Here is a 25,713-nt window from a genome sequence, read left to right on the forward strand (position 1 = left end):
CCTTCGCTGTGGCCAGTAACCTTTGAACTAGTTGGTCATTTCTAACCTGTTTGGAAGCAAAAATGTCTCAAATACACTAATTTCCCCTGGTTTAATCAAACCAGGCAGCTGTTAATGGCCTGCTGACAGGAAACACTGTGGTATGAGCTCATCTCTTCTAGATAACAGCAAATCCACATGCAAGAGAGCTGCCCTGGCTACCTTTGGCTCAGAAAAGACTCCACCAGAGCCTGTGCCTTTCCAGCACCTGGACGGCCTAAGCATGAGGGGCAGAGGCAGAAGAAACCCAGCCTTACGGGGTCCTTCGGCAGCCCATTTCCTTGTTTCTCCTTTGTGCAAGGTAGGCTGAACCTGAATGTCATGGCCAAGGCAAAAATAGATCATGCTGTCTGCTAATATGCTATCACAGGATTATAGTCTTTTCTTTACTGTTTTTTTTAAACTCTTTTTCATAAAGACTGATGCTTTCTTTCTCAACCACCACTGCATGGTCAGGAGCCAGTTTCCTTGGGCTGTCTGTACTGGTGCCAGGAGCCAGTTTCCTTGGGTTGTCTGTACTGGTGCCTGATGTGTTTTGGGATGTTTAAAAAAAATTCAAAACCTACCCATGTGCACAAGTAATTTGTAGTGTTATCTACACATCATTCTTCTCTTGCGTGTGTTTAGTTTCATCCACTATCTCAGTTTTCTTCATTTTTTCATCCTCTGCAAATTCTCATGCTTCTCCATTTGACCCACCTACCTAATTTTGCATGACACAAACTTTGTCACCTTTGCTCTTCACCTTGGTCTTCAAATCATTAATAAACATCCCAAGCACACGTCTTATTTTTAATCCTTGAGGCATCCTACCTGTAACCCCTTTCCATGCCGAGATGGACCATTTGTTCCTCCTCTTTGTTTCTGCTCTCTCAACTGTGGGCTTCCCCCCCCCCCTCCCAGACCCATTCACACAGGACTTTACCTCTCACCTTGTGGTTACTAAGTTTCCTTTATAGACTCTTCTCAGGAACTTGATCAAAAGCCTTTTGAAAGTCTAAATAAAATGTAGCCATTGGTTGTCCTTTATCCACTGTTGTGTTAACTCTTTTAAAGGCCTTGAACAGGTTTGAGGCTTCTTTTAAGACAGACATCATGCTGGTTTGTCCCTATCATATCACCCTCATCTACTGCTCCTGCTTTATAACAATCTTTAATGATTTCCCTGTACCAGAAGTGTGTTGCTTAAGAATAGAAAGCAGAGGGAGATACTTGTCTGCGGAGACTTTCCCTAACAGCCTTCTAGCTGGTTGGTTTATGTAGCCTTTAAGCCCTCAGGTAAGGAAACAGGAAAACAGATTAATAGACATAGCAATCTCCCCCAAGATACTTTTAGATAAACACAGCCTTGGGCATTTAGAAAGTCGGATTTATTACACCTTAAAAGAGGTTTCTGAAAACCACGGCTGTTTTATTTTAAAGTATGCAGCCAAAGGCATGCACTTCTTTAATCTTTGCCACTCTTCCCTGATAGACAACCAAAAGCACAGGTCCCAGGGTTTAGAAACAGTTGTGTATAAACTGGAAACAATCTCAGCAAGCCTTATAACAATGAAGATCTCTTTGGGGGCACTGAAGTGGATTTGAACTGAAGCCAAAACACATTTCCAGTGCACAAGCTGTACAGAAACAGACACAAATGCACAATTGATATTGGTAGGGTAATATAATTGCCAACATTTTCCTGGAAAAATGAGAATGCAGACAGTGATGTTTGAAGGTAGGTGGTTTTTTATGCTCAAAATAGCACTGAAGAGCAAACCCAGGCCTCAGTTTTTGGCTCGTGCTGGAGGTCTGGGATCCCAGCTGTGACCCCTCTTGCCTGCAAAGTGGCATTACCAGCGTACTCAGTTCTCATCACTTGTTGTCTGTACCCCAAGGTCCCAATACCTGCTCTGCACTGTTGGGGGTGTACTGCATGTGCCCAGCTCAGACAATTCAGTGGTAAGTATTTACTTTTGGGGGCCATTGGAATTTTTCATTCATTTTACCTGAGCTGAAAATCTTTGAAAAAGTGGCTTTGCCAGTCACTGTTCATCTCTTTCTTGACCTCCACAAAGCCATGAGTATGTATTTGTTGATTTGCTTCTGACATGGGAAAGAAAGACTCATATTCCTAGGCACTCTCATCTTGTAATTTTTCTTTGTCCCTGAGTGATCCCACTCACTTCTTCCTCTCAGTTCCCAGCAAACAGGTAAGTACTGTAATCTGAACTTCTCTGACTCCTCAAAAGGCTCCTTTCTCTCAGAGTTTGTGGTCTATGGTGTTTTTTACATATTGATGCACCAATGTAAGGGGGTTACTTTGTTACTTGGGGAAAGAAGCAGGACTAAGCGCAGCTCTCAATGTTGCCAAGTTGGTGGTTTTTTTAAAAAGTATTACAATATCCTTGAGAGTGGTCTCAATTCTGCAAGGAACTGCTGGTCTCTCTGGAGATGCTGAGGGCTGCTGGAGAACTATAAAACCAGCACTATTCATAGTGAGAATTGCTAAAATGAGTACATAGTTCTTGGACTGCAGCATTAGGCTGGGATTTATAGCATTCCCTTTTTGTAAGCTGGTTCCTGCCTCAGATACACCCATCTGCACACGTAAAGGGCACCCACACATGCAGAAACAAGCTGCTGATACTGTGTGTTAGGGATTGGGGCTAGCATTTCATTTTGTCTTCCCTTCCAGTGTGTCTACACAAGCCTCCCTGGATACTCCTTGTCCCCAGCATTTGGATTTGTCTTCTGCGCTGCCTGAAGCAGAGTTTGCTCACGCTTAGGTGATTTAGTAAAGGCTGCATAACTGCTTGGAAATATGCAAGGCTGTTTTTGGCAGTGCTGGTGTAGATATTTCAGTGCCCTGCCTCAGATTGATAGTGTTACTCAGGGAAGAGAAGGCAGCTCTGGAAAATGTTTGAGTTCAAAAGGAAGAAGAATCTCTTTAATCACGCAGGCTCTCAGGAAACCCAAGACCCAGTGGGACAGTCTCCTCATAGTTGAGACTGTCCCAGAAAATCAGTGGCATTTGAAAGCAAGATCACAGCCAAGGAAGGCACTGCAGTGCTGGAGAAGGCCCCAGCCAGTGTGAGTGGAACGGCTACTGCCTCTGCTGCAGACAAAAATTGGCAGGGAGACTTGGGGTGCAGTATTTCAGAAAGAGCTGCATATTTAGCAATGCCGCCTTTTCTGTTTGAAATATCTGGGAGGGTTTAGATCAGATTATCAGCTTTTAAAACCAGTGTGGCTCAAGGACCTATTTCACATCTCCTGAGATTGTGTTCAGGGCCTGATCCTGCCATTTCTTGCTTGCTTTCTTCTGTTTCTCCCCCTCTCTAAATATACATATCTTGACTGACTCCTATGAGATTAATTCAAACAGAGCAACTGCTGGATTAGACCTTAATCTCTTTTCCATCCATTTAAATCATCCCGAATTGTGAGGGATTGCGGTGTGTTCCAGCGCTGGCCTAAGACTCGTTTTATTCTGGCATCTTTTTGTTGTTTTGCATCTGTTTTCTGTCTTTTTTTTTTTTTTTTTCCTTTGGCAAATTCTCTGGCTTCAGTTGTATTCATAACTTGCAATCTTACCAATATGGTCTGGCAATGATACCTGTCTTGAGGGGATCACTTCCCCCCCCCCCCCTTGTTCTGCAGCAGCCAGTTGCTTCTTATGAAACATCCCTCTCCCATCCACTTGGCTGTTGCTTCGTGGGGTGTGAATTTTGAAAGACTCAGCCCAGATTATTCGCATTTATAACTGGTTTTTTCCAGCAGTGCCCCACCACGCTAGGTCCCATGTACGACAAAAAGCGCTGCCGAAAAAGCAGAGGGTGGGCTGCGGCCTAGAAGAAAACTACACAGAAAACTCTGATAGGGGAGTTTCCTCAAGGGGAATGGAGGTCATCTCCCGGGCACCAAACCCTCCGGGTCTCAGCCCTTAATCTGGGAAACAAGCTCGAGAGAGAGCGCAGCACCTCCCCGCACGGCCCAAACGGCGGCGGGGGCGGGGATGCGCGCACCCCGACCGACGAGCAGCCCGGGCACGGAGCAGCCCGGCGGCGTCCCGCCCCGCTTTTGGCCAAAAACGTCGCACCGGGGCGTAAAGGCGGCCACCGAGGGCCGCGGGCTGCCGTTTGGGCCCGCGGTGGTGCCAGAGGCGGGCCGGCCGGGGAAGGGCTGCCGGGGCCGAGGCACCGGGGGGCCGGGACGGCGGGGAGGCTCCGCCGGGCCGCGGCGGGGAAGGGGCGGCGGTGCCGCGGGGTGGGGGAAGGAGCCTCGCCGGGAGGGGGTGAGGTGGGGGTGGGCGCTAACTGGGGCGAAGCGACCCGAGGAAGCGGGCGGGGGCGGCGGGCCGGCCGGGGCAGGGCGGCGGCGGGTCGGGGTGGGCAGCGCCGCCCGAACGCGGGGTCGTGACGCCCTCTGGTGGGGACGGGGGTGCCGGCCGGGTGCCGTGCCCGGGCCGGGCCGGGTGCCGGCGTGGGGAGGGCGTGGGTGCAGGCGGAGCTCGAGGGGTCTGTGCTGGGTACGGGTATGGTAGAGGTTTGGGAAGGGGGTGGGTTCGGGGGGTGGGGGTGCAAGCCCGGGTGCGTGTATGCCACTGCCTCGCCGCCCGGAGATCCTCTTTGCCTACTGCCTTAGGGTGCGGAAGTAAATACGGCCGAGGCTGGGTCTTAGCCCTGCGGATAAACCAACGCCCCCGTCTGTCTCAGCCCCCACGGCCTCTTGAGTCCCTCTGGGGTGAGGAGTGAAGACGGACGTGATTTCAGAGGAAACGACTTGGCAATCCAGGCTCCCAGCCGGTGTAAAGTGGCCCGTGGCTGCGCTTAGTAAGAGCACGGGCCCCGGCAGGGCATCCTCCGGGGGTAAGGGATGCGGGCGCGATCTTCGGTCCCCCGCGATCCGGGCGGACCAGGCACTGGAGGTCTAGTGATGGCACATTGCTTCAACCGCCGCCTCAGGAGGATCTGCCCGGTGCTTCTCGTGCTGCCAGGCTGGAGGGCAACGTGGCGTGAGAGCAGGATAGGTGCCACCAATATCCAGGAACTCCCGTTAGCAGGCAGTTTAGTAATTAAAACTCCGAGATCATTCCGGTGAGAGGACATACCTTCATTTCTCTCTCCTTTTCTCACACGTGCCCTGCCTAGGTTTGGTGTGCTTTTGTTTCTTTGTGTCCTGCTGAAGAAGTTTCAAAGGTTTGAAATGGAGGTTGTTGACCTCAAAATTGTAGCCAGTTCAGGTCCATGTCTTGTGTATTACTGGGATAGGTTTGTTCGTGCTTAAACACAGTTTTGGATTAACTGGGTCGGCACAAACCACCTATATGTCACTGTTTGGGATAAATACGGTAGATTTCTTTTTTGGGGGGCTGCAGAAGAGAAATGTCGTGTTGGTCCTTCCAGTCACATGCAGGAGGTAGTTGTGGATTTCAGAGCAGAGAGCCTATCTAGCAGTGAGCTCCTGAAGTAGGGAGGGTGCTCTTTGCTATCTGGCATCAAACATGTTTTGAAAGTGTTGTTTGCTCATTGTCATTGGTGCCAGCCCAGATCTCCGTTTGCCAGTGCTGGTGGTTTGGCATCGCTGATCTAGAGTGAGATCAAACAAGGGGGAATACGGAGCCAGAGCCTCAGTTTATTTACCCTAGTGTGAGTGAATGGAGAGATGCCAGTGTTAAATGTAGGTAAGCAAATACATAATCTGTCACTTGGACTCATTTTGACACTTCGTAAGAATAACTTACAATGCATCCTGTTGGACTACACTAAAAAAGCAAAGACTGTGTGCATCTACTTTATCTATACGCTTCTAACTAAAGAGAAGCTGTGTAATCCATTAGCAAAGTGAAAAATGAATGTTGCCTAACTCCATATCCTTGTCACCCAGGGTAACATGCATCTCTATAATTTCCCTTCTGTGGAATGTGTTCTTCCCTTCGACAGGAAGAATAACAAGTAGTATATGAAATACCTTAATTCTCTTAAATTGTTTATAAGTGTCAAATAGATATTGGAAGTAACCAAAATAATGTCTTAAAATACATTTTAATACACCAAGTGAACAATACAGAACAGCCTAAGACTATACACGTATTTTCAAATTCTTTTATCAACATGTAAGATTTTGTTGTTGTTGTTAAATGCTGACAGTGTGCTTAGTAGCTTGGCACAACTTAATTTTTCCTGGGGAACATTCATAGAGGGTAAACAAGCAACTCAGTCCATCAGGGGAGCTGGGTGCCCTGATCTTTTGTTCCTAATGAGTGTGGTCAACATATATGTCATTTTATATTTCACCATTGCTGATTTATATGTGTAGCTGGGCCTCTGTGTTTCACAACCCAAAATTAATTAAGTAATTGAAGTTGTTCTGTGTTCAAAAGTCTAGTTTTGTTAATTTGTATGAAAGAAGTAGTAGAATTAGTTTTAGCTTGTATATGTAAAGCACTCTCCTAGTTTGGATTTGAAGGTATGTCCTGTACAGTCTGCTGCAGGCAACTGGCAACTGTGATTGCAAATAGGCAAACATTACTTAACCCTCAGATAATGCTATGTTTAAACGATTTAAATAGTTTGTTTGATTATTCATGTTTTTTTCTGCTGACTTTCACAAATAGTCTATTGAATGAATTTACTACCAGCTATTGAAACAGTAGCATTTAAGTAAATATTACACAGTTTTTTCACAAAGCCATTTTCTGTTTCAAAAGCTTAAGTGTTGAAGCAGAAACTTGATTCAAAATGTCTTATTTAGCTAATCAAGGAAAAGAAATATCTGATCTCTGTCTGGTGTTCTGAGTTTCAGCATTATTTTGACTAATCTTGCAATGGATTGCTGTGGACAACAAATAACTCAGTAATTTCAAATGAATAACTGAGAAACTCACAACAATGTCTGCAGATAAAAAAAAGAACATTTTAATTTAATAAGTTATTCACTGCGAACTATCCACCAGCCATCACTGTGCAGTAACACTTGTTAATGTTCTCCAAAGCCCTATATGAACATCTCACTTGTCTTCCATACTCCTTCTGCACAGCAGCCCTGCAGGATACATTTGGCTTCTTGCATGTCAGACTGGTGGTTAGCTAAGACACCTACAGTGAATGGTTTCCAAGATTTCCTTCTAGGCCAGCAGTTTGTAAGCAGCCTTTCAAAATGCTGTGAAAATGGTTCCATTCCCTATTTGCCCCTGGATAATAAATAGCAGGAGTCCTGCACTTCACTATGTCTCTTTCTCAGTTCTTCTCCTGAAGGTTGAGTCTAGGGTTAGAAGTCAGTTTCTCTTGGACTTCCTTCATGGCTGAAATTTGTTAACAAGAACTTGATTACTGCAGTAGAAGTAACTTGGGAGGTAATGGCTACTTCTGGCTATTTGCCGAAGTAATCAATTGCACTAGTAGTGTAGCAGCAATCCCCTGCTACTACTTCAGGTGTTCCTCCTATTTCAATAGCATTCCCCCCCCCCGTAGAACGAAGGATCTGGTAACAAAAGGCATTGCACGCTCCAGCCATTTTATCAGGCTGTGGTTGGGCGACAGTAGCTTTGTTATACCTTGGACAGGCTCCAAGGGATATTTACAGCTTTCCTCAACTTCAGAGCTCCCTGCACATATCCCTTACTCTTTGCTTGATTTGGGCTGCGTGATACATGAATGTCACGAGCATGTCAAATTCAACTGAGTCAGGCTGTGGCAAGTGCCTTTGGCTGTTGAAGGTAAGAAATCATGTTTACTATTTTTAGGAGTTGTGTTAATGATCAGAGACCATGGCCAGAAACAGGACTGTATTATTGTGTGAACTATGGAAATATGAAATAAAAAGTCTTGTCCTGGTACAATGGCTGTAGGCAACTAGTAGTCAGTTCAAATGAAGGGCAGGGTGGCAATAATCAAGTTAATTTTTCATTTCAAAGCATGTCTTCCAGTTGGCTAATCCTATGCACTTTTTTTTGCCCCAAATATGTTTCCTTTTCTACTTCCTTATGTTCTGTAGATATTGTGTAGCATGAGTTGCTACATTTCTGTTTCAGCTTCCAGGTGCTGCCAAAGGCAAATGACCTTCTTCACCAGCATTTTCCCATGGTGAGCTTTGCCTGGAATTGGAGAAAAGAGAAAAACTGAAATGAACAGCTCGGTGTGACCATGCAGCTTAAGTCACTTGAACTGTGTCAGATGGCAAACTATATTCTTGGTGGTCCTCCTGTGCAGCCAACTTAGCTTCCAAAGAGGAAAGAAACCCTTTTTCTCAGGTGGGTGCTTCACCTTTCACCAAGAGGGTTGCTTGGCCTCTTTTGCTCCTCTGATGCACTTGTTCCCTCGTGTTTTTCATATATTCTCTGTGCCAGCAAAAGTATTGGATCGCACAGAATGAAGACAGTTAGGCAAACAAGGTAATCACCAAGGCTTTTATCAGTCAGTTCCTCAAAATTAAACTGAGCAACATTTATCCGGGAAAACATAGCATTGCTCTGCCTGGCGAATTTCCATTACTCTTGCATAATGTGGATACATTTGGCATAGACATACCATGAGGTTCAAGTCTCAGGAAAGGATGCCAAGTAGTCACATCTGCTGGCTTGGGTGCCAGAGCAAACACTCCACATTGCCTGAGTCAGGGCTTATGCTTCTCTTGGAGTTCAAAAGACTAGTGGAGGGAAAACTGCATAAAGGAATTTCAGCTGAATATTCATATAGCTCTCAGATTTCTTTGTGCTGCTCTGGGGTCTCAGCACTGATTATCACCCAGATAACTGTTCTCCCAACACCGGGATGGCCCTTTCAAGATCAGTGAGACAATATGCTGAAAAAACACTAGCCTGATAATTTAATGTGGCTTTTATGAGAAAAAAAACCATGGAATTCCTGTGTTACATTCCTTGCAAGTTCCCACCTATTCTTATGTCATGGTGCATGCAATTGCTTGCTCAGACATCCAAAGAAGTTGATTTTCCTCATGGTCTCAAGAACACTGCCCCAGTGGGAGGAAATGCTGGTGGATTGCTCTCATTCACAACTGCCTTGTTGAGCTCATGTTGCATTGTATCCCAAGGAAAACCACCCATTTTTTTCCTCTTCCTTGGGAACAAGGATCTGAGACAACCAATCATTCAACAATTAAATTCCCTATTTGATTTCATAACTCCTGGGGAATGGCTTACCTTACAGATAGTATCAACACGTTCCAAGGTGAAGTGGGGCCTCACATCTCTCCTGACTGCTGTTTAATGCACAGTTCACTATGATGAACTCAGTGCAGACAGCTGACTTTGAGAAAGCAGATAAATTGTTGTTTTCTTTCTCAGTGGGAGAAAAAGATATCCAGTGGGAAGGTTTAGGAGAATGTCAATACAGAACTGTATGCCTCTTCCACCCCAACAACAACAACAAAAATGTACCGGGCTAAGGCTGGGGCAGTTGTCACATTCCAAAATTCTAAGTACAGAAGATTCCCACAACTACCTCAAGGTGTGTGTATCAGGGTTTACTTTTAAGTGACTGAGGGCAGTTACATTTCTTGTAAACCCTCTGAAAACATAGGCTGGCTGTTGGAGAGATACCAGGTAGATCACTATCCAATATCACTATAACAGGGCTGCCTTAAGACACTAATTTTAGGAGAATGAGATAGAGCATGCACCCTACACAAAAGACCACATCACAAGCAGCACCACCACATTGTAGATTTTGAGGGGGAGAGTCAAGGAACATTTGAGCTGTTTTCCCGGCGGGAAAGTAACATTTCCTTTATCAGTTAAAGGCACTGATGTTCATGGAGCATAAGTTTCAGAATCACAAGCACACATTTATCTGAAACAGCCTGAAATTGGTATGTCCAAATGTTCCTGGCAAAAATGGCTGAGTAACCTTGGAATTGAAAATGAACAGTGCCATCTGAGTCAGTCATACCTATCATAACTTCTGTATGAGCTGGATTTAACACTCACAAAGTACATTTTGGAAGTGACACATGGGGTCTGTATCTCATTCAAAAATAATAATTCATTCAAATATTTGGTGGTATATGTTACTAGGAGCAAGCAGAGACTCCATCCCTGTGATACATTATTTGCTGCAAGCAATTTATGCAGATGTTATTCTTCTTTTCAAAAGGGAAGTCAGCAAGTGTCTTCTGTGGGATATACTTTATTAGGACTCTTATCAGCAGAGATCAGCACAGATCCCTGATAGAGGCATTTGCCTGTTGTTTAATTCAGGCTTTGTCTGAACTGGAGGAGGGGATAGATGTGGTCAGTGCTTAGAGGCAGATGCAACCCAGTCTTGGTGGGTGGGAGGGGGAGCAATGCAGCCAGGCATCTCCTCCCATGGTCAGCTTGGCTGTGCTTGCAGCACTAAGCAGAGCTAATGGAGGAGGCTATGTTGCTTTTCTGAATTTCTGTGCTTATTTCTGAGTAAGCAGATCTGTGGAAGTTGTCAGGAGACTTCTCTGCTTGGCTGACATCTTGCAAAGCTCAAGAATGTGATCTGGATCTGAAGCATTGGGAGCTTCTTCCTGAAGTGAAAGACATGCTTTAAAATGCCCTGCTGAAACAAAGTATCAGTGAATGAGCTGTTTAAAGAAAAGTTTGTATGTTAGCCCTCACTAGCCAAGTTAAGTTTGCAATGAGCTCAGACCAGGCTTATCAGGGCTTCATCTGGTTGGCCTTGAAAACTTCAAAGGATGGAGGCTGCAGAACCTCTTCATTTTATGGAGAAATTACACTTGTAATAGTTTAGTTTGCCACCATCAAAGGTAGAAGCTCCACAATCCTTCAGCCAGGCTACTGCCTCTCTGGTACAACACTTTGCCCTGCCGACTGTGGAGTGTCCTCTTCATTAGTGAGATTGTAGGTTGTCAAGCCAGCTTATCACAGGAAACAGATTCAGTAGAGCAGGGTAGAGGTGCAGAGGGAACTGTGGACAGTTTTAGCATCAAAGTCTTAAATACTAAAGCTGCACCACTGAATTGGACAGCTCTGGACAGCTGAGCCCAGTAATCCAACTGCAAGAGTAATGTGATGTTATCTGTTGTCTGTTCTATCACTGTCTAGTCTGTGTCATGGTTTTAAAAAACTCTAGATGTTAGCGTGAGGTATTGTAGACTGCATCTAGAAACCTGGAAGAACTACAGAGTTTTCTGTTCACTCCAACAATGTCCCACCTTTCCCATGTCCTGCAGAAACCTTGCAAACCCCCATACTTGCAAACCATCTTTAAAGTGAAATCATTTTGTTGTAATCCAGCAATAGTGCAAATGCTTTTGTATTTACTGTGTTTCATTGCACTAGATAGGATTTAATTTATTTCTCATATTCAGAATTTCTACATCTCTAAGAGGTCTACCAGACAGAAGCCACTTATGGCAGGGTTATTTGATCACATGGATAGTTGTGGAGAATGGGCAAACGCAATCCACCTGCAAAGCCCCATTCTCAAAATAATCCTGCAATAAGCTACACTATAAAAGAGCAGCCCTAAAAGCAAAAGCCCCCACAAGGACTGTCCCTCAATCATTTCCCTGCACCAGCCTCTTGAGTATGAAATATCATCATGGCTGAGCACAGAGAAATAAGTGATTTATAACTAAAATGAAGCCTGCAATGGCTAAAGGTCTACACGAGACTGGAGAGTTTGTTTGCTGAGTTACTATGCAAATTTAACAATTAAATCTTCTCTCAGCTCCTGAGGGAATGGGGGGATTACTAAGGAGAAGGAATTTGACACAACTGAAAAAAAAAAAAAAGAGGGAAAGTGGAAGGATTCCCTGCAGTTGATCAGTTCTGCCCTGCACAGTAGGCATCCCAGCAGTTAGTGAGAATTACTACAGAGATTTCCAGGAAGATTTGTACAAAGCAGGGGAAATACAATGAGGAAATATAAAACCTCCACCGCATAAGTCAACTTTTATTTGTTTGTCTGTTTGCAAAACTGAATTATGAATTTATCTTCAAGGCCTCGAGTGAACTCCACACTTCTTGCTTCTGCATCCAGCCAACTAAAAATAACTAAATAACCTCAGAAAGGGCGGGGGGGGGGGGGGGGGGGAAGCCAACCAAGAAAAAACTCTCTTTGGTTTGACTGATGTGAGCCTTTTTAATTTTTTTTTTAATTTAATTTTTTTTTCACTATCCCCACTTCCTAAGCTTGGTAGTTTGAACAAGAGACTTCTGTTTTGACAGTCTGTCTCCTGGGTTCCCCACTGAAAAGGCCAAAGCTCCCAGTGAAGCAGCAGTAGCTGCCTTTAAACAGGAGACGAGCACTTCTTGCTTTCCTGTACTGCATGCAAATGGAGAGGCTTAGTGCTACCCAGCTCTGCCAAGCTTCCCTCTAACGTGCCTTCTGCATGGCAATGGCCAGTACAAGTGATCATCCAGCAATGTGTCTCTGAGTGTGTTAATGTCTCTGACCCTGGTCCGCTGATCACCCGCTTCGGCGGGGGACTCATCATCTGTACAAACAGCATTTACAGAGCCCGCAGCCTCCCAGCTGTACGTGACGGGGAGCACTGCTTTATGCTCTGGCTGTTCAGCAGAGCTCGGTGAAGGGCAGCTGCCCCTTCCATGCTTGTAAGTAACACTTCCATGACAACACCTTCAGCTCATTAGTTTTGTTTGTTTCTTTCTAGAATGGCAGTATATTTTCTAGTTTTTTAAGTGTGCTGAAGAATGGGCTATCATATCTGTTACTAAGCTACCCATGGGGTAATTCAGTAAAAGGCTGGAGGTTTTAAAAACAGAGGAGAGATGATCACATGGCAGAAACTATATTTACTCCTCCAACCCCCACCTCACCACCTGATCCTGTTGTGATGCCAGAACCAGAGCCCGATACATACATTTGTAGTCACACATGCATGAAAATGTGTTTAATAAAGCAAGAAACTCTAAACCCCAAATTAACAAAATTTCAAGCAAAGGCAGTTAAGATGCTGCCCTCTTCTACCTTGCTGTTTTTTTATTTCTTTGATGAAGGAAAAAGTGATGCTTCCTTCCCTCTGCCAAGGGGAAACCAAGTAGCCAGTCAACCCCAGAAGACTTAAAGGGGGGTGGACTCTATGGGAGTGGGGGAGCAGGTGGGTTATCAGGGTGTTTGTGAAGGTGATCTTTGAGTTGACATGTGTAGTGGTTTTCCTGGGGCCACGCAGCAGCTTTGGGCTGCCAAGGCATGGGCCACCATCCACATCTCATTTTTGACCTGGCTGTGTCCCCCCAGTCAGGGATCTGAAGCTGTAAAATCTGTGCCAATAAGAGATATCAGCACCATAGCTTGGGAAAAAACTCATAGCCAGTTGGCACCATGAAACATGCCCTAGATTTGCACCCTAGAAGCAAAGACAAGACAGAAACAGAAATATGCAGAATACATGTGAACTCTCCATTTAGTCATGTCAAAATCCTTTGCTGATTGCTTAACATACATTTACACATCTTTCTTTTAAAACTGACTCCAGATTGGGAATAGAAGGAGATTGTAGCATGCGATGTAAATGTCTGGACTCTGGCAGAATTGATAGGGGAGGCCAATACAGTCCCTCATCTGGACTAATGGGGAGAAAAGCCACAAGCAAACCAGCATTTTGCTTTGTTGCTTCCTGTACAAACTGCTTCAGGTTCAGGTGCCCAAGGTAACATCATCCACCAGCTTAGGCAATACAGATAGCTGGCACCACTGAATAATGCTGAGAGTCCTTTTCATATGAAGCAAGGGATTTTCCTTTCCTTTCAAGCAAACCTTGAAAGTGAAACTATAAAGGGAGGACAGTCACCAAAGAGCTGCTGCTAACAGCTGTTAAGAACTATCTATGGGCATGTTCTTGGAAAAAAAATTAAAAATAAGGATCTTATCATGCTATATAAAAGATTATTTTCCTCCCTAAAATCTGGTTGAACCTCCAAATCTCTATCCAGAGATTTCTGATAACTTTCACAACACAAATATTTCAAGGCACTGTTGTGTGGAAGATCATGTATGTGCAGTGGATATTCCCATATTTATGTTCTTATCTTGCCAAACCTGAATGGACTTTTTTTTCCTCCCAGAGAGACTATAAAGACTGGACCCTAACTGGAGCATGTGGGCAGAGATGAGAAACAGCAACACAACCGGTTTTGTATTTTCTTCTCTCCCCACACATACCTACCCACAGAGAATATGGTTAACTATCATTGATGCTATGAGCTGTGCACATGAACATGTGCCAGGCAGATACAGCAGGCCAGGGATAAGGATTCATCCAACAGACAAATACAGCAGGAACGTTACAGGGTGAAGCAGGACAGAGGCAGTGGTGTACCTCAGCTGGCCCACAGATAGCAGAGAGGAAAGGGTGCACAATATGCTGCTCCCTCAAAAGATACTGAGAGCAGAAGGGGGAGAGAAAATAGGGGACCGAGTACAGGTGGTTGGCTAAAAAAAACACAGAGAAGAGAAAATGTCACCTTCAGGGAGGATGTGGTTCTGTAAATGCTGATTCAGGTATAGTCTGAACCAGGGCAGAGAGATACTGAAATGAAAAGGCTCCTGTTTACTTCAACAAATTGCTGTTCAATGACTATCTACTTGGGTCTCTGCCACTTTCTTCCCGGCAGTTTCTCCCTCCTATAACGTGGCTTGTCTTATTTGCAGCAGCAGCTTGGCTCACAAGCCCTCCCTCCTTCTCTGCCAGCTCACCTGCCACCCCAGCCAGCTTTCACAGTAGGCACAAATCCTCCACTGCTCCTGCCTTCTGCTGACAGCACTTTCTGGAGTAAGTATCTCTGGTAGCTCAACTTTAAAGCCCACGGGCTGTGTCACGCACTGGGTCACACTCCCTTTGTGGGCTATTCATCAGTGTTCTCCGTGTCAGTCAGGATGGGCATAAGAAGAAAAGACACAGACTGGGACTGAGGTATGCTAAGGACTGGAAGAAGCCTTCAATGCCTGCTTGCTATAAGCCAGAATGCCCATCCCTTAGTTTTATGAACATCAGCTTAACTCACAAAATTAGGGAAAAGGAAAAAAAGTTTTCTACCCTGAAGCAAATTTTCTCAGTCAAGCTAACCGTTTTTCTCTTGAACAGCAGGGTCTAAAAAGGAAATGCTGATACAACCTTAACCTTGGCAGCACAAGCACTGGGGCTGTGATAATCAATGTAAAGAGCAGTATCAGTGCTTTGAGCATCAGTAAGAATCCTTGAGAACCTTGCATAGAGTGGTACAAACAAAAAAAGGGTCACAACTCAACAAAAAGGGCTTAGAAATTTCCCTTCCTCTGCTGAGGTTCAAAGACTTCTTTCTCTATCTTTGGTGTGAAAACAATAGAAAAATAAAATGCCATTTATCCACAGTCTTAAAGCTGAAGTTAAGTCCTATCTACATGCAGATCTTGACAGCTCCAGGCCAGAAGACAGCCACTGTAGATCTTGAGCACAATTGTTACTACATACGTAGAAGCTGTGTGCATGTGTGAGAACAGTTGCAATAGGGACAGCCTGTTATTAGGAAGCAGCTATGCTGAGTTTCAGGTTCATGTTACCAGGAGACTCGAAAAAGTTGAAACTCAGCCTAACCAGGCTGCCAATGGCCTCTAATGAAAATTTCCATTTGGAAAGGCTTGATGTTGACTTGGCATGACACCAAACAAGCAGCCTGCTGCAAAATTTTACACCAATTGTATTTCTCCTAATTAAACCCTGTCTGACCTCAGCATTAAGAAACAATTTGTTTCAGGATATAACCAGCACACATAAGCAATTACATTCTGTTTGCCCTATTAGCATTATTTGGCTTCTATGCTTTTCAGTGCTCCTACTGTTGCAAATGCTGCCTGGGAGCCAGAGGTATAGAAAGTGTGGAGTGCTTAAACTTTTTTTGTGGGGTAGGGAGGCAAGGGAGGAGAGGAATGGAAGCTTAAACTGAAAATATCATATTTTAGTCAAACCATAGGCACCCAGAAGTAGTGATCAGATGGTGCCTTCAAGTTTATTCAGGGACAATGGAAGACAGAAATAAAGTGACTTGTGCAAACCATTGAGAACATACATATCAATTTGCTACAACTTTAAAAAAATAAATTATCTCTCCTGGCTTGTTATTTTTTCATCCGGTTCTCTAACTTCTGCTTCTCACCAGTCAGTTAGAAATATCAGAAAGGACAGACTTTGGTGTCCAGGCTGTGAAACACTAAAAGATAACCTACCCCTAGCAGGACACAGGATGCATTTGCTGTCTTTGCCTTTCTGTCAGCCAGGGGAAAGTGGCTGTGGGAAGACAAGTGATTTGGAGGTGAAGGTGAGACCTGGGACCATGCTGCACCTCCAATGCTGAGGGGCACCTGTGGAGACTTTTCCAGTTTGTTAGGAGTCTTTCTCACTGGTAGTTCACTACCCCTCAGGCACAGAGAGCAGAATTATTTAATATGTTTGGGATGTGAGGACATAGAAATCATCTCTGCATCATGATTTCTTCACAAGCCCATGCTCTGGAAGACCTCTGCCCCCACAGATGGGTTGGTGTTCATTGGGTAAGGACCTAGTGTGATGAGGAGGCTGGAGGAAGGGGAGAAAGGAGAAGAGGGTGGCCTGCTGACCACACTTTCTGCAACATGCACAGGGTGACTAAAATGTGAAAGACAGTGGTAGACCACAGAGGAAAGAGATGAGTAAAACAACCAAATGAGATGTGTCTAGCACATGACAAATCAGTCACAGTTTGGAGATCTTAGTGCACAATGGGATAGGGCTAATATCTAAATTAGACCTTTCTGTGTTTCTTTCCCATTGTGAGACTGAAGAACACTTTCTAGTGTTCAGATATTCAAGGAACTGACTGGAAAATAGCAGCAAGATGTGTTTGTGCCAAGGCCATTAACCCTCCATTCTTGCCAACATCAAATTAAATAAACTGAGAAAACAATTCGCATAACACTGTCACAGCGATATATAGTCGAGGCAACCTTTTGGAAAACTGAGCTTGTGGAGAGGTATAGTAACGTAGACACAGTCAATGACTACGTGGTCAGACCTACGAGTGACTGAGCCTGACCTCTGGAACAAGCTCCACAAGTCTATGCACAGCCCTCGTGCAGTTGTGTCGGACTCCTGCGTGGCTCGTGTGGGCCATGAAAAACAGCCTCCCCGTTTGACCTCTGGTGCAAACTGCTGGTAAATTTTCCTGGTGATCTTCTAGAGGCTGATGAGATCCAGTAATTCACATAAATATGCAAACCATTTGAAAACAACAAGAGAACAGCAAACATAGAGTCTGTGATTGCTGGAGAACATGGAGTCAGCTGGTGTGAAAATGTGTACAGTGATCACTGCTGTCGCTGCCTGTGCTTGTTCAGGCCTCAAGGAGGGAAAGGAAGGAGGTACTTGCTCTTTACATGCAGCTGAACCGTCTGCTTGAGCAGAACAGCAGCAGCCACTTCCCTGGCTTCCTTTCACTTGAACTAACCTCATCCAGGAGACACTCCTGTACCAGCTTTAAGTCCTGGCTACTTTTTATGTCCACATGGTACCAAATGGGGTACCAGGATATGTGATCAGGATCCAAGATCTGAAACTCTGAGATGAGACACAAGACAGTGTAAGGCACATTTGCCTGAAATAGTTATGCTGAACAGGCACAGCTACTTATGGTTGCTTCAGAATTGCTATGGATTAGCAAAAAATGTATATATGGACAATTATCAAAGTATGCTTTAACTTGAGAGATTCTTTCAGCTCTCAAGAAAACATTTAAGGCTGAGTAAATACAAATATAAATTTTACACATTGCCTAAGCATGTTTATTATTTTCTATGTATTTGCATATTTAAACAATTGACTGTAAAGAATGTGTTGTGCTATCCCACATATAAGCCCAAGAGAGGATGGCTAAATCCTATGCTAACTCTTTGAAAACGTAAAGCTTAATTTTATTTAAGTACCAACTCATGTAATTTAATTTTCTTCCTTGTTTTGATTTTGTTTCCCCATGTCGGTCTCAATAAAAACAAAACAACCACCCAAATACAACCTACCTTTGCACCTGCAAAGTTAAGAAAAAACCCTACAAAAAGGGACGCTCTCTCTTGGAGCTGTCTGTGAGCAGTTACAACATGTTCTTTACAGTCCATTGTGTAAATACGAAAATAAGTGGAAATGGAATATATTTAGGCAAGTTTTAAAATGCATAATATTTATTCAACTCTAATAGCTTCTTATTAGGAGTCAATAGAGTCTATCAGCTAAATGGGTATTTCAACTATTTTCAATAGACACATTATTTACTCAATAGACCATAATGATTCTGAAGGAGGCATTAGGGCCTATTATGCAAATCTTTGTGTATTGTAGGTGTATTCAAAAATAGTGAAATTTTGACCCTGGCAGTTCTACAGATCCTGATGCCATGGCTCTTTAGAAAGCAAATTGTGTAAAACTAGTTTGAATGAAATAGAAAAGTTAGAAGTAGCACAGTGGAAATAATAGATTATTTTGGTCAGGCTACTGAGCAGAGAATATAAAAAAATTTCAGTTCAACTTGAAGCAGTCTTTTTCTTCAGCAAAATAAAAAAAAAAGAGGAAAAAATAATTGTGTCTCAGAAGAAACATTTCCTTTCACACACAATGTTTTCACTCCTTTTACTCAGTAGCTACACAAATAACTTCACTGCATTTTTGGCTGGTTAGAACATTCTCCCAGGAAATCTGCAGTGAATAACCTGCTTGACACTGGATGTGAGAGGGAGGAGTTTGAAGATGAATTTGGACCTTTGCTGAGATGGCAATGCCAGTCACCCAGCACTCCTGTTGGTCAGACCTCCAATTTCGTTCCAGCTATACTGCTCACAAATGGTTGCAGGCTGACTGAGAACAAATTTTTTAAAAACGTAATTTATTGCAGAATAAAACTATAAAAATGGCCTATCTGTACTGGCATGGGGAAATCGTAATAGCACTTGGTAGTTGACCTGATTAAAAACTAATAGGTATTAATGAAGATGCTTCATCTGATTTCAGTGGCTTTTAGCTCTGTGTTCTTTGTTACATGCCAGATACAAAGAGATATCTTTAGGGACACTTATAAGCATCCTAGAGGAGACATGTAACTAAAAAAGATACCTCTGACTCACATAAACCCACATGAAACTCTCTCAAGTTCAGGTGACGAAACAGGTGTCTTCATTCCTATCAAATACTGAAAACCCAAACATTTCTGAAAGAAAAAGGAATATAGGCACATATGCAACAATTTAACATACAGCAGTGAACCCTGGACTAAGACATCCAGAGTAACTCAAGGACCAGAAGTAATACCATAAATGATTGGATAAAATATTTTGCACATGTGACTCTATAGCTTGCACAAAGTCTCCTGGTACTGGGTGGATACTGCTGCCCAGTGCTTTCAGCTCTCTACTGTGACTTTGCAGAAGAGAAAATAACATAAATGTGATATTAAAAAAATACTAAATCGACTTTGCTTTAACTTGCAGTGTACTGGAAGATTATTTTGATTTGAAGGGCTCCTTTTTCTTTCCTTTTTTTTAATGCTGAAATACTCAAAATCAAACAAATGACCAAATGACTGGATCTGCTTGTGTCAGGAGCAGCACATAAAATGTCTGCAGAAAAACAGTGAGTTATATGCAGCAACAGCAATGACTAAGTTACATACTTTATCTGTGTATAAGCATGTCTATCCAGTGTTTTTAAGAGAGGGCACAGTCCCTGGTGAGGCAGGGGTTGTGGAAAGAAGCAATATTTTTTATGAAATTGGACTGTTTGGAATTATTTGCACAGAACTAATGGACATGCATTCTCAGTTGTGTACAGCTGGTGTATTTGGAGAAAACCAGATGGACTTCTGGGCACTCAGACCCTTCATCACATTCTGTTCATCAGAAATTAATTTGCAGTTACAGCCTGCAGGATGACCAAGATTATATGAGTGTGTTACACCGTATAGTATACTCTTCATACTCTTCTCTGAAGACAATACAAGGTGAGTTAGCTACACTGCCACTTACAGCTTCCTTAGTTTTAGTAGCGGCAGCAAGAAGGTCTTCTTCGCAGAATAAGGTTGCTAGTGAACATCAGCCCAGGTTGCCACAAGGTGAGGGCTGCCATTGAAAGCAATGTGAGCCAGACGGCTGTCCCATGACAGTGTAGCTGGGCAGTTGTTATCGCTGGCCTGGAGCTTACAGGAGTGAATGTGAGGTAGGAATGGACAATGCATAAGGATCAACAAGGAATGAGGGTGAAGATTCAAGTATGTCGACTATCTAGACAAAAGAACCCTAACCCTGCTATGCTTATCTGTATTTGTGCTTTATGGTCTCATATCAACAACAACAGAACTTCCTTTTTCTTTCTTTTTCTTTTTTTTTTTTTCCTTGGTCTTTGTGGGAAATAATTATTGAAATGAGTTTTGGGGCAGATGAATACCCTGGAGGTGCTTTGGCCCATTACTTTCTTTTAGACCATTTGCCTTTAACTCTCACTTGAGCTACTGTTCGACAAAGTTAATAGCTGCAAATTCTTCAGGGATGGTTTGTTAAATCATGTCCAAGAAAACAAATATAATGAATGAACAATCTCAGGAGAAAGTCCTGACATTTAAAAAAAAAAAGTAAATGAATCTCAGAAGTATCAAGCCATGAAATAGGCAAAGTACATCAGCAAAAGTGAGATATGTTTTGCAGCAATTAAAGGAGGAGATAAAGTCTTCTCCAGGGGACCACACCTGAGTCCTTGAAAGCGCAACCAAAAGCTGGTTCTGTACTACATCCTGGCATCTAACAGGACAGACCAGAACATGCTCTGCTCGTAACTTCCCTCCCACTCTCCCAGCATTTCGATGTGCTTCAGCTGCCACTGAATCAATGGACTTTGATATGAGGAAGCTAAAGCATAGCTTTGAACTCCACTGAACCCAATTACATCTGGTCATTTCAGAGAGCCATGGTGGTACGACTCTGAACTAGGAGGCAGAGAGTTCACGACAGACTCGAGTGCTGCAGCTGCAGCAGCAAATTCATCCTGTGCTGTGGTATCGCAGGTTTTACACTCCAGAAAAGAACTGGAAATCTGAACTAAGTGCTGCACTAATTAATAGGAAGGCATTTTGGCAACTGGTGTCTGGTATGTCCCGGGGTTAATGCTTTTTAATTGTCATGGCACAAGTGGTAAGTATTACCTCTGAGAGTTACTGGAGGTGTGTAGGGGATTTAAATAATTGGCTGAAATAGGGGGAAGTCAGCTTTTTTTCCCACTACCAGTATAGAGCATACCTCTTGTCTTTGGCAACGACACTTGCCGTTTAATGCTCAAGAGAGGATGAGCATAGCAGGAACCTTAATTTCCTAGAGATACAGGGAATACCACATCAAAATGATATTAGAAAGCAGACTTAGTTTTGCCCATGGCTCGTGTAATTAAAACCTAGCCTGGTGACAGGGTACTACATATAGAGGGAAAGACACCCTTGGGCAGAGGACTGCTGAAGTCTTATGCATTGCTAAAGTCCTATTTAAGCCTTTTTTACTTGGCTTTATTAAAACCAATTTCATTCCTCGGCCCTGAAAACGCACCTGTGAAATGTTTCCGTAGGCCTTCCCCAGTACTGACGGCTTTCAAATGCTTATTGCTGATTCGGGTCTCACACAGACAAAGCCAGGGAATCAATCCTGATCTCCACCGCATTAAGCAAGAGCGGCTTCCACCTGGTTCTCATGGCTGCCAGTGATTTCCCTCAAGAAAAGAGGGGAGGACCAAGAAGACCTGCCTTTCCAGCTTTTTCTCAGGTGGAAAAACCAAGAAACTGTGCACCTTCCACATGCACACACGTGCATATTTGAGTCGTCTTTCCCATTAAAAGGAGGTAAAAACTCATGATAATGTCTAGCTCTTCCACTCTAGAATATATTTCAGTTACAGATAAACCTTTGCTTTGGATACAGAACAGATCTTCTGAGACCTGCTCTTGCTTTGTGGTCACATAACTGGAGTTTGGCATTACCCAAATCTCTGCTAAACCCATATTTTTATTGTGCTTATAGCTATTGTATAAGAAGTTTGGGCTCTTTTTATTGCCCCCTTTTGATTGTTGGAATATTTTTCACTCTTTCTAAATACAATTTTAAATGCAGAGAAGATCTTCTTGGGATGGACTCTGACCAATGCCCACTGGAATTTAAACCCACTGATTTGTTATAACACATGCGTTTACAGTTCTGATTTTTCTTTGTACTCCGTATGAAAAGCTGCCAAGAAACAATAGTGAAAAATGAATTTTTCCATGTGAAAATTTTGTTGAGAAATCTGTGGTAAGAATGGTGAAATTCCTAGGTTTCTAATCACTCTCTTGATCTTGAGAGGACCATTTTTAGGTAGTCAGACTGAAAGTGGGAAGGGACAGATTTAAAAAGCATATTAGGAGAAGAAGACACTCCAAATCTTTAAGCTGCAAAGCTAAGCCAAGTTCTTGGTTATTATTAGCTGAGACAAAGTTAGTGGAAAGTAACTGTAACAGAATTAAGAGAAAATAGTTCCCCCCCAAATCTCAAAACATAAAAGTGGGAAACTACTGCTTCACAAATAGTAGCAATAGTCATAAAGGCCTTATGTAAGGACTGTATCTTGTTTGGTTTTTAAGAAAACATGAAAGATACCAAATTTTAAATTCTAAATAGCATTTAAGGTTAACAGAAAACAAAACCCCAAAAGTCCCATCTTTTTACTTCCAGAATTTCTAGTGAACATCTTCTGAGTGCTCTTTCAGATATTAAGGACAACTCTACGTTAACATCACAACACTAAAAATTAGTTACATTATTTCTAATAACTGTCTTAAACATTGCCTTTTAAAAGACATTTCATACATTAAAAAATGGTGGTATTCCTCTAAGAAAAGTTTACAATAGCCAGAAGCAGAAGCCAGCTCCTAGCAATTTGAAACTGGACTTTGTGTTTCATATGTCTCAGGTAACACATATTTAAAGATTCCCAAGACCAAGGCCTCAGGTTTTTGGCCAGAATACCTGAATAAATATCATCTCCAATACTAAAAAGGTGAGGTGGATTTTGAAGCTGGGAAGGTATTTTATATCTTCTGATATAAGGAAGTTAAATTAATTGCTTTAATCAAAGCAAGATACAAACCTCAACAGAGTATTAATAACCTCAACAGAAAGGCATTTGATCATGTAGAGTGGGATTTCTTCTGAAAATCCTAGAGAAATCTCACTGCAGAGTAATGTCAGATGCTGAATTTTTCCCTCTGTGGCGATAACGTTCAGTGTAGCAACAGATTAACTTTCAGGAAGAAGGAAACAGATCTGGTTGGTTTTGCTGGCATTGTTATGCTCAGACACTCTGGTATATTCAGTAAGATTCTGAAAGGGAATTGAATTTTTCTATTCAGTTTTTTTAATATACAGGATCAGCCTCAAAAATTTGAGCACATTATACTTGTATTGCCCTGTGGGTAATAGTCCCAGAATGCTGTAGAGCATGACATTTTCTGATGAGGATTGTCCGTGATTTTTTTCATCCATCTGTTTCTGCTGTCCAGTTGATAAAACCAGTTACAGCTCATTCAGTTTTCCATCCACTATAGTTAAGAGTTGATACAGTCAGAGGACAAGACTCCCGCAGGGTGTAAATTCTCTGAAATCAGCATGTTAAGGGTATTGTTTCAGAATGGTTAGCACCAAGAATTCCCACCGAGAACAACGAGAAGGGGTGTTTGCTCATGTAATTGTCTTCTCTGATACCTGAACAGGCTATGAAGTCCCAAGTAGTTATGAAAATATAAGCTCCAGGTTCTAGCGTGGGAGCATGTATTGTGAGGGATCTTGTTTCCTTCCATAGGGTCAGGTGAGAAGGTCTTTTAGTTTCCCACCTATAAGCAAGGTGTAACACTAGCTTCATTAATGTCTTATCTTTCTTCTCAGCCTGTGCCTAGACTCACAAACACTGTCTTTTGTTTGTGATCGGTAAAAAGGAAAAATATTGTAGGTAGACTTGTTCGGGTTATTACTGCAAATATAAATACAACAATTCTGTTGCAAAACTGATGACTCTTGTCAGTGTGTTGTCCTAATCACTTTGTCTTCAAATTCATCAAAATACATTACCTATACATCATGAATTGCTTGCCAATGACCGGTCAAAGGACTGCTGTGGTCTTGTTTCTTTTAAAGAAACTGCTATTTTCCTCGTCATTTTCAAGAAGGGGTGAGGAGAAGGTAGCTGATGCCCCTCTCCCTCTGCCAGGAGTTGTGTCTCTCACTGGGTACCGGAGTTTCGGCACCATGATCAGGAGCTGTTGGTGGTGGCGATTCCCTTCCTGAGGCACTTCTCATGCTCTTTGGTGGCTTTTTTTGTAGCAGCAGAGTAGTTTCACAGCTGACTTCAGGTGTGCTGTTTGAATACCACTTTTCCAACCACTCTGTGGTTCAAATGAGTTCATCCATCCCTGACACTTGCACACAAGCACTCTGGAAATGTATTATTTAAAGCCTTCCTTCCTTGGTGTTTCAGACATAAAGGTGTAAACTTTCTTCAGAGGTCTGAGAAAAAAACCTATTTCCTTTGCTCTTGTAGGAAGAAGTGAAGGGCCAGCATTTGAACCGCACATAGCCCCAGAGGGTCCTTGCACCAGAAGAGGTGAGAATTACTGGAGATAATATTGCCATCTCCCTCTTGGCATCCGAGGATGGTGAAGCCACCGAGACGTGCTGTGCTGACACCTTGCTGTTACAGTCGCTGGATGGATGGTGTGATGTTACCAGAGCAACCACGCATCGCGCATCACACCTTCTGCTGGGCTGGGGAGGTAGGAGCTGCCTTAAAAGTTTTATCAGGTCTCTTCAAGATTTATGATGCTTCCACACCTTCTACTATTGCCTGCTTGACCAGTTGCTCATGGTGGAGAGCAAACAAGGAGGCTGAAAAGCACACCATATGGTAAACATATTTTGAAGGGCATTGTGAAGGGCTGGGGTCTGGAGATTCAGCCTAAAGAGTGTGAGGAGAGCTGTCTGGATCTTATTTGGATTTTCATCAAATGTGCTTTTTCCTTATCCCAGAAATGCTTTGCCGAGGGGTGCCCAATTGAAGGAAGGTGTGACAAAGTGCACTTTTGAGGGCCAAGACTCCTTGTCTCTCAAGGGTGTAAAAGTCTCCAGTTTTCTAAGCCAAAGTCTGGGGGTTTCTTTATTCTGCAAGTCAAGAATTTTGCAAAATATGAGCCTGTGAAGCCTCTCAAAAGATGGGCTTTTCACTCCATTACAGAATGAAAACAAGTTTGAAAGCTTATGAACTGGAATTGCTGGTCTCCAGATAGCAGTACATGATGAGTATTTCCCTTACAAAAGAACAGATAAATACTCCAGAATAGTGCAATAGCAATCCCGAGTAGAGCAGTAAAACCAATGTACAGTGGATGTGTTGGAACAGAATGGTGACAAACTGCAGTAGTTTAAGGGAAGCATCTGTGTGCATGGCGGTGTGGAGTACAGATCCAGTTGGTGTGTCACACGCAAGCGGTACCTCTTGTTGGAGCCACGTCTCTGTAAAGCAATAGAAAAGAGCTGAGCTTGTTGAAGCATGGAATGTAAGAACATCTGCCCTTCAAAATGACAGTAATGCATCAGGTAAATGGAGGTGAGCTTGAGCCGCATGCTGCATCTGACATAATTAAAGGTGATGGAAAAGTACTGC

At 43.1% G+C, this 25,713-nt stretch overlaps 1 long non-coding RNA gene across 4 annotated transcripts in view; it reads left to right on the forward strand.

Annotated features, from left to right (window-relative positions):
* The first annotated feature begins 6,106 nt into the window (after positions 1-6,106).
* LOC142034503 (uncharacterized) overlaps positions 6,107-25,713 on the forward strand; it is a 31,918-nt gene continuing 12,311 nt past the window's right edge. For 2 of the 4 annotated variants that reach the window (XR_012651667.1, XR_012651670.1), the window contains exons 1-5: positions 6,107-8,275; positions 14,649-14,769; positions 19,812-19,990; positions 21,598-21,868; positions 24,595-24,826. This is a non-coding gene — a long non-coding RNA (uncharacterized LOC142034503). The remainder of the gene's footprint in view (positions 8,276-14,648; positions 14,770-19,811; positions 19,991-21,597; positions 21,869-24,594; positions 24,827-25,713) is intronic. The other 2 variants (XR_012651669.1, XR_012651668.1) reach the window with 2 other exon arrangements.

Source organism: Buteo buteo, chromosome 9 (genome assembly GCF_964188355.1).
Source record: "Buteo buteo chromosome 9, bButBut1.hap1.1, whole genome shotgun sequence".
Lineage (NCBI taxonomy): Eukaryota > Metazoa > Chordata > Aves > Accipitriformes > Accipitridae > Buteo > Buteo buteo.